Source organism: Capricornis sumatraensis, chromosome 2, assembly GCF_032405125.1.
Source record: "Capricornis sumatraensis isolate serow.1 chromosome 2, serow.2, whole genome shotgun sequence".
Classification (NCBI taxonomy): Eukaryota; Metazoa; Chordata; class Mammalia; order Artiodactyla; family Bovidae; genus Capricornis; species Capricornis sumatraensis.
Window position 1 is genome coordinate 118,277,332 of NC_091070.1, and position 8,806 is coordinate 118,286,137.

The 8,806-nt window shown below is 43.1% G+C and overlaps 2 pseudogenes; both read right to left on the bottom strand.

Annotated features, from left to right (window-relative positions):
* Positions 1 to 1,172: 1,172 nt before the first annotated feature.
* LOC138097983 (ephrin type-B receptor 1 pseudogene) lies at positions 1,173 to 2,575 on the bottom strand (annotated as a pseudogene).
* Positions 2,576 to 5,782: 3,207 nt separating this feature from the next.
* LOC138073617 (dnaJ homolog subfamily A member 1-like) lies at positions 5,783 to 7,090 on the bottom strand (annotated as a pseudogene).
* Positions 7,091 to 8,806: the final 1,716 nt, after the last annotated feature.

Genomic DNA, 8,806 nt, shown 5'->3' on the forward strand with positions numbered 1-8,806 from the left:
TGTTCCTCGGATTTCATGTGACTTAAACCAGTCTCCAGATGAGGGAAAGAAGAACTCTCTTCCTCGCCATCTTGAATTGTAGATTCGGCGGATGTGGAAGAACATTCTCCAGAAACAACTTCCTTCTCCTTCTCTTCAGATGTCACCAAGAATAACAAATCAGTCAGTATCATTCTGGAATGGCCCACACTGCATCCAATTCAAACCACTCACCTGTTTCCTGTCTGAATTTATCTGCAAGCTTTCCGGGGATTTTCCCCCTTTTCATTTTATTTCATTTATCCCCCTACTCTCTCTCCCCATTGAGCCAACAGGCCAATGGGGCCAATCAGAAAACCAAACCAACAACATGCTCCAGCCCCTGTGGATTTTCCAGGGGCAAAGACTTCCCAGGTCTTTCTTGTTTGTGTCTGTTACGAACAAGTGGTTATTTGATAACACAGACATACACAGGTGTGCTCTTGCATTGCTTCCCCCCTTCCCACCCCAGTTTTTGGTTTCTTCTTCCTTTTTGGAGAAAATGCAAACAAAAGAAAAACAAGGTTTTCTACTGAAGGTACATCTCTTCTTCAATATGAAGACATTAATTGAATTGATTGGATCCCCCATGCAGTGGTCAGCAAGGTCCTTTGGCAACTGACAGAACATCTTGAGTCTCAGGAGCTGGGGTTTATTTGAAGAAACTTCCCTCTACAAGTCATGAGCAAAGGGAGATAGATGTGTCGGAAGGGAGAGGGCTCGTGGGGAGGAGGGCGAAAGGAGAAAAGAAAAGCATGTCATTGGTGAGGAAGAAAATGAGAAACTGCTTCTGTTTCTCTCCCCCCACCTCCTTCCCTTTCTTCTTGCTGAAGGATGACTCCAGCCTACCCAGGGTGTGAGCTGAGTTCCCTCCTGGGGTCTTCGATGCATACAGTTTTGTCTTCACTTCCACTGAACATCACCCTTGTGTATTTTTATCATTACACGTTTGGTTCCCACAGCATCTTAACTGTGCATCAATCACTGAGAAATGAAGGTTGCCTATTAGGAATAGGTCTAGCTTATCTGTTATGAGAATGCATTTCTTAGGTGAGAAGACAGTCTCTCCAGAACATTCCACAGTGGTCAACCTCTGGTTCCCCCTTAAGCCTGATCCTTTTCCTTCCTCTCCTCCCCACAGAAAACAAGAGTTGTCATGTCATTGCCATTGGTGATTGACTCATCTGGACCCTCACAGATAGAATGCTGTTCAGAACCATCTTCTGATGACCTGCCAAGGTGACCCCTATTCTCAGGAGGTCTTCTGATGTCATCAGGGTGACCAGCTGGAGGGATGTGAAGCCGGCAGTGAGGAAGCTGTCCCTGTACTGGAGCATCTTGATGGCACTGAGCCAGTCATCCACGGTGGTGAAGGCCGTGAGGTCTGGGATGGAGCAGTGGAGCAGGGGCTAGGAAGGCATGGTGGTGATGGTAGCCACAGTCTTGAGACTTGCCAGGTTCTGGATCATCTTGTCCAGGATACTGACAATCTCTGCAAAGCAGGGCTGGCTGTTACAGTCCTTTTGCCACTAGTCCAGCATGAGCTGGCGTAGAGCAGCTGGGCAGTCCATGGGAGGGGGCAGCCCATGGGAGGGGGCAGCCCGTAGTCCTGTTCAATGGCATTGATGACATCTTGGTTGGACATGTCCCGGTAGGGTCTCTTTCCAAACGACGTGACTTCCCACATGACAATCCCATAGCGCCAGAGGACTGTCAGACGTGAACTTCCAGTAGGCGATGGCCTCCAGAGCCATCCACCTCACGGGGATGTTGCCTCCCAGGGAGCTGGTGTGGGTGGGATCTGAGGTGTCATCCTGGAGGCAGTGGGAAAGGCCAGAGTCGGACACCTGCATACCAAGTGACTGTTGATCAGAATGTTCCTTGCAGCCAGGTCCGGATGCATGGAGTTCATCTCCACCAGGTACTTCATACCCACGGCGATGCATCCCTACCAGCTAGATCACCATGTCTGTAATTTGCCTGAGGGAAGAATCCAAAGCACCAATCTCTGTGAACTCCATGATGATCATGACCGGCTGGCTCTTGGTGATCACGCCCTCCAGATGAATGATGTCGGTCAAACTGCCCCATGACGCTCGCCTTGCTCAGAAAGCCCTGTCACTGCTTCTGTGAGTATCCAGCCTTCAGCATCTTGATGGCCACATAGATGTCCCTCTTGCCCGGAAGTTTCCAGTGCCCCTTGTGCACCTCTCCAGACTCTCCTGCTCTGATGACCTCTCTGCTGTATACAGCTCCTTTGCTATAGGCACGTTTCCTGCTGAAAGCAATGGAGATGGCCATCACGAACACCACCCCAGCTGCCGCTGAATACCATGCCAGGCCCCAGGTCACTGATCCGTATAGTGTTGGTCTGGCTCCTGGCCATGGAGGAGTTGAACTTGTGTTCCTTCTCATAGTACCGGATCTCATAGTCAAGGATGATGCCATTGGGCTGCTCCAGCTGTAGCCATGACAACATGATGCTCCTCATGATGGCACTGACCTGGTGCATGAGGGGAACAGTGGAAGGGCTGAAGCCTTGGACTTCCATCTCCATCGTCTCCTCAGTCTGTGCCTTGCCCTCCTGTGGGTAACTTCAAGGTCCACCTGACCAGCATACGCTCACTCCCCAAACCCACAATTCTTCTATTTTTTATTCCAGTTCTGTCATTAATAACATATAACTTGTTTTATTACAGTTTAAAAGGCAGTGTCTTCTGTAGACATTAATGTTACCATACACTAAACATATACAATATTTATTTTTATTAAAATAGCAATTAATATTTTAAAATCATAAACATCAGGAGAGTTTGGCTGGGGGTTAGAAAGGATTATTAGGGGAATTAGAGACTATTGGTGTCTGTCCATTTCTGATACGCAGGTCTCAGGAGCAGTTGTACTGAGTGTAGGATGGGCGGGCATTTTCCCCCACTCCCGTGGCCTCTGACTTCCTGCTCCTCCCAGGGTCCCAGGGGACAGGGGACTTGGCCCTTTAGTCCACGATCCCAGAGCCCCCCATTCCTCTGCCTGAGTCTCACTGTCCAGGGGACCTGTCAGTTGAAGGCTGCTGGCCAGATACCCAGGTGGAATTACTCCGGTGGGACCTTCCTAGACACTCCCTACTAACAGACAACTCCCCCAGCAAAGAGCAGCAAACAGACCCAGTGCCTTGTGGACTGACCCCCGGGGACATCAGGGCCCAAGGTCCTGTCCAGACCCTGAGGCTGTGCTGGGGTCCTGAACACCTTCTCCAGAAAACCCCCCTTTGTCTGACTCTGCACCTCCCTAAGGACTCCACCACCTGTGTTGTGTTGTAGGCTCTGGTCTCAGTCCTGGACTCCAGGCTGGGCCTTTTGAGAGGATGGAGCCCACATGCCATCAGGAGCCTTATCTGGACAAACACTGAGAGAGGGCTCACTGCTCATCTCCTGAGGCCCATATCTAGTACAAGGTCAGTCGTTTGGTCACATAGATTTAGTTTTAGTATTACCTACAGTTTTTTTTTCTATTATGTGTATTTATATTCTTTATGTTCAGTTATGTATGTTTGTTCCATAGTTAAAGTTTTTTATATTAAAATGTATTTATCCATCTAGTTGCCTTTAAAATAATTTTCCATAAAATCAAGCACACATAAGAAAGCACTCTGAAAAGAGGTAGAACTCAGTGGATAATTATAAGGCAGTCACCCTAGTGTCTACTCCCTCTCTCATGTAACGCTCCTTCATCTCATTTGAGTAAGGAACTGTAAATTTAGTATCTACCATCTGTCCTTGTGTCTGTCTTTCAAAGGATTCTGTTTTCTGAAGTCTGTTTTCACCATTAGTCAAGGTAACGTTATTACCTTAGGTCTTTCATGATGACTTGGATGTATGGACTTTTGATACCGAATCAGTTTGTCTGGAAAAGAATTCATGCATCATCATGTCTCTCCTTGAGTACCTAAATTGTGTTGACCTGTTTACTTCTGACACAGGGTATTTCTCTCCATAAAGGTTGATAAAATTCTAATTTTTGTTTCCTTATATATCACTTGTTCTTTTATTCTAGATATTCAGAGGCCTTTTGTTTTTCTTTAAAGCCCAATAATATTTCCAGAACATCATTTGCTATTAGTCATTGCAGGTTAATTCTCATAGTTCTGTTTAATAAACAGTTTCAAACTTTTTTTTACTTTCAGAATAATTTGTATGATAATGTTTAGTATTTGCTTTCCATCTAGGCTTTGATTTTTTTCTCATTTATTCCAATCATTCATATATCAGATCTATCTTCCACTTTTGACACATTCATCAAATAGGTTGCAATTTTTTTGCTATATTTACTTTCCAAAATATTTATTCAATATGGTTTAAGAATTTCCTTCATAACCTCTACATTCTTATAATACATTTTGATTATATTTCTCTTAATTTAAAATTTATCTACAATGATATTTGCAATGTTTTATTAATCTTTGGAGCAGTGTACATTCATTTCTGAGTTGTTTAATCCTGATCTATGATGTACTTTTCTATTTTGAATCTTTTCTTTGAAATTTCAATCTTTATTATTAAACATGTTATTATTCATGAAAAGAGAATCATTGCACCCATGGAGAATTTGCTAGAGATTTGTGTAGGGCTTGCTTATTTCCTAGTTGTTTGTACTTTTTAAAAATTGAAGTGTAATTCACTTACAACAGTGATAGTTCCAGGTGCCCATAATAATGATTTAATATTTCTGTAGATTACAAATGACCCCCACCATAATTCTAGTTACATCTGCAAGCAAACTTATATTATTGACTATAGTCTCCATGCTGTATATTTCAACTGCTTACTCATTTATTTGTAACTGAGAGCTTGTAAGTCTCAGTCTCCCTTTCCAATTTCTTTTGTCATCTCTCCTCTCGGGCAGTCACATTTGTTCTCTGTATCTATGACTCTTTTTCTGTTTTCTTATGTATGTTCTGAATTTTGTTCTAATGATTCCACATACAAGTGAAATTGTACTGTATTTGTCCTTCTCACTCTTATTTCACTTAGTGAATACACTCTATGTTCTTTCATGTCACAAATGGCAAGATTTCATTCCCTTTTTATGGCTGAGTAGCATTCCATTGTAGAGAAGGCGATGGCACCCCACTCCAGTACTCTTGCCTGGAAAATCCCATGGATGGAGGAGCCTGGTAGGCTGCAGTCCATGGGGTCGTGAAGAGTTGGACACGACTGAGCGACTTCCCTTTCACTTTTCAGTTTCCTGCACTGGAGAAGGAAATGGCAGCCCACTCCAGTGTTCTTGCCTGGAGAATCTCAGGGACGGGGGAGCCTGGTGGGCCGCCGTCCATGGGGTCGCACAGAGTCAGACACGACTGAAGCGACTTAGCAGCAGTAGCAGCAGCAGCCTTCCGTCGAATGTATGTACTGCATCTTATTTATCCACTTATCTGCTGGTGGACATTTAGGGCTCTTGTATATCTTGGCTTGGCGTTTTAAATAATGTTGCAGGGAACATAGAGGTATCTATGTCTTTTTAAATTACTGTTCTTATTTTCTTAGGAAAAATACCTAGAATTGGAATAGCTGGATCCTATGGTATTTCTAATTTTCACTTTTTTGAGGAAATCCCATACTTAAGATATATTACTTAAGATAGCTCATAATAATGCATCTTTGTACACTTTGACTCATGCTGTACATACAATGAAAACTCCTTTCTGTTTGCTTTACTATATATTGGTTTTTTTTTTTTTTGAGCTTTTATATTTGAGTTTATTCTTCATTTAACTTTTAAACACTACTATAGTTGAATATTAAAACAAAAGCAAGTAGTGAGCATATTATGATTATAGTCCTTCACTCAATCACTACTGCAAATAAAACACCAGCAGTGAGTGTTATTCACAGGCCCTACTAAGAGGTCTGACACTGAACACCACCCCGAGGATGATGTTCATCATCCTCATATGCTTCTCCATTGTAATGGCGCCGTCTTTCCTGATTTGGATCAAAGTCCACTAATTCTACCTGGTCCATTTCATCAGTCTCTTCTACTTCCTTCCTCTCAGGCAGAAGTTTTTCCAGCAAAGAGAGTTTATCAGGAGAGAGAAAGCCATTCTCAGGAAAGTTTACCTTAAATTCAATGATTAGGCGACCCTTTTCATATGGCCTACGGTAAATTGGCATGCCTTCATTTAGCACACACTTGATATCTCCATGCTTGACAATCTGACCTGGATGAGAAGTGATGACTATGGTTCGGTTGTCAAGAGTAGATATTGGCTTCTGGAAGCCACACAATGCCTCAAACAGCTGTATGTCCATACACATGAAAAGGTCTTCTCGTTGAGTAAAAGCAGCATGGTCCTTCTGATCTAAAACAATGATAATATCTCCTGGCTCCAGTCCTGGTTCTTGGTCTCCTTCACCATGGAATGTTATCTTCTGGCCATCTTTCATGCCTTTGTCAATATGAACTTCTAGAATTTTCTTTCCTCGAACTATCTTCCTTCCGTTGCAGCTTTAACATCTATCTTTAGGACTGATCCACTCCTCATGGCCCTGGCACTCCATGCACACAGACTGAATTTGCTGAACCATTCCAGGTCCTATATGATGAATTATTATTTGCATTCCAGTACCTCGGCAATTGGGACAGCATTCTACTGCTCCTTTCTTACCACCTCGGCCTTCACATTTGTCATAAATCACATTCTTTTGCAGAGCTAGTTTTCTTGTTGCACCATCATATAAATCTTCTAAAGTTACTGTAAGTTGATGCACAACGTTTTTACCTCTCCTCTCTCTCTGCATCCTGCCTCCTCCTCCGAAAAACATATCAAAGATGTCCATGGGGGAGCCAAAACCACCGCCTGCTCCACCTTCTTCAATTGCCTGTTCTCCTCCTTTGTCATATAATTCCCTTTTCTTTGCATCAGAGAGCACTTCGTAAGCTTGAGAAATCTGTTTAAACTTCTCGCCTTCATTTGGATTCTTCTCAGGGTGGTACTTCAAGGCCAGTTTCCTGTATCTTGGGTGGCATTGGGTTTGACCCCCAAAACATCATAGTAAGTGGTTTCTTTCACCATTTTCTACAGCCGGTGAGCGGGCGATGCCGGTGTGGGGAGCGGGAAAGAGCGCATCGCTGTGCGCAGCTCGGGCAGCCGCCGCTCCTCCGCCTTTCACCGAGCGTTCTGGAAAGTTCTATATATTGGTTTTTAAAGGCAGAGAAATTCTTAGAACACATCTTTTTCCCCCCGATCCTTATACATAATTTTCAGTAATTAGAAATGTGTTTGTTAAGTTCTTTTTCCTCATGTTTTGAAGATTCTTTACAATTCCTATAAATAAAGTTGGTACTTTCTATAATCATGAATTATTGAGGGCCACTGAATGGGATACATAAAGAACTGGAAACGAAAATTTAATAAAAATGATTTTGATTACAAAGCACATTTGTTCCTGTGTTAATGGATTGTTTGATAGGATACAGGCTGGAATGCAGAATTATGGAAAAAAGAGACACAAAAATTGTGGGAATGCATGAAAGGGCAGACTTCTCTGCAAAGGCAGAAACAGTAGCATTTCTTCGTCCAAAAGTAGAAAATATAATTCTGTATCTATGGTGGAAAGTGAGTTTTCCCCAGGAAAAGATTTAATTCCAATACAGTAAACTTAAAATTTGTTTTCAGTTTTTGACTGTTTTTCTTCTTGGTAGGAAAAATGCTAGCGCTAACTTGCATGTGTGTGTGCTCAGTCCCATCCGACTCTCTGCCACCCTGTGGACTGCAGCCCACCAGGCTCCTCTGTCCATGGGATTCCCCAGGCAAGAATCTGGAGTGGGTTACCATTTTCATCCTCCAGGTGATCTTTCCAACCCAAGGTTTGAATTCTCGTCTCCATGTGCTACAGGCAGATTCTTTACCACTGAGCCAACTGGGAAGCCCCTCTTAACTTTCATGGTTGATGTTATTTTACTAGTTCAGTTTACAAAATTATTTGCAAACTTCATTGGAACTAACTGCACTGTCACCTTATTAGCCAAGTGGATATGAAAGTGAAAAAAATGTTACAGTCATGTCGGACTCTTTGTGACCCCATAGACTGTAGCCTGCCAGGCTCCTCTGTCCATGGGATTGTCCAGGCAAGGATCCTGGAGTGGGTTGCCATTACTTTCTCCAGGGGATCTTCCCAACCCAGGGATCGAACCCAGGTCTCCCGCATTGTGGGCAGATTCTTCATCCTCTGAGCCATTGCCCAAACTCATATGAACAATATATTTTCAAAGAAGAAATACAAATACAAAAAATTTTCTAGTTGAAAAATTGTGATAACTCTTGGATTGTGTTTGTTAAAGGCTTCAAATTTTTACTCTCAATTATTCATTAAAATTGCAATGAAATCTAAATTCCTGCTGGTTTTGGTGCTGACTACAATGCCTACCTCATCACTGTAAGGTCACAATAAGTTGTTTTGGGCAGGATACATGCACATGAATGTAAAGAAGCAATATCCCACACTGGATTGTGCTGATTCAGGCAGAAACTTCCTTTGAAGGATTTTGTTGGCTTGTGCACACAGTGATCTAAGGCCCTTTTGCTTGTACTTTGAAAGAGTTGGTAGTCATATCTCTGTTGATGTACATCTTCATCTCTGGTGTGTGGCATCTTGTGGGCACTTTTCCACTTCTCACTGGGCATCAGGAAGGAGTGGCCTGCATGGCCTGGCACTTGCTCTCATCACTGCAGAAATGCCTCCTGCTGTTCTTTTTCGTCTCTGTCTCATGGTTGGTTATTCTCACTCTG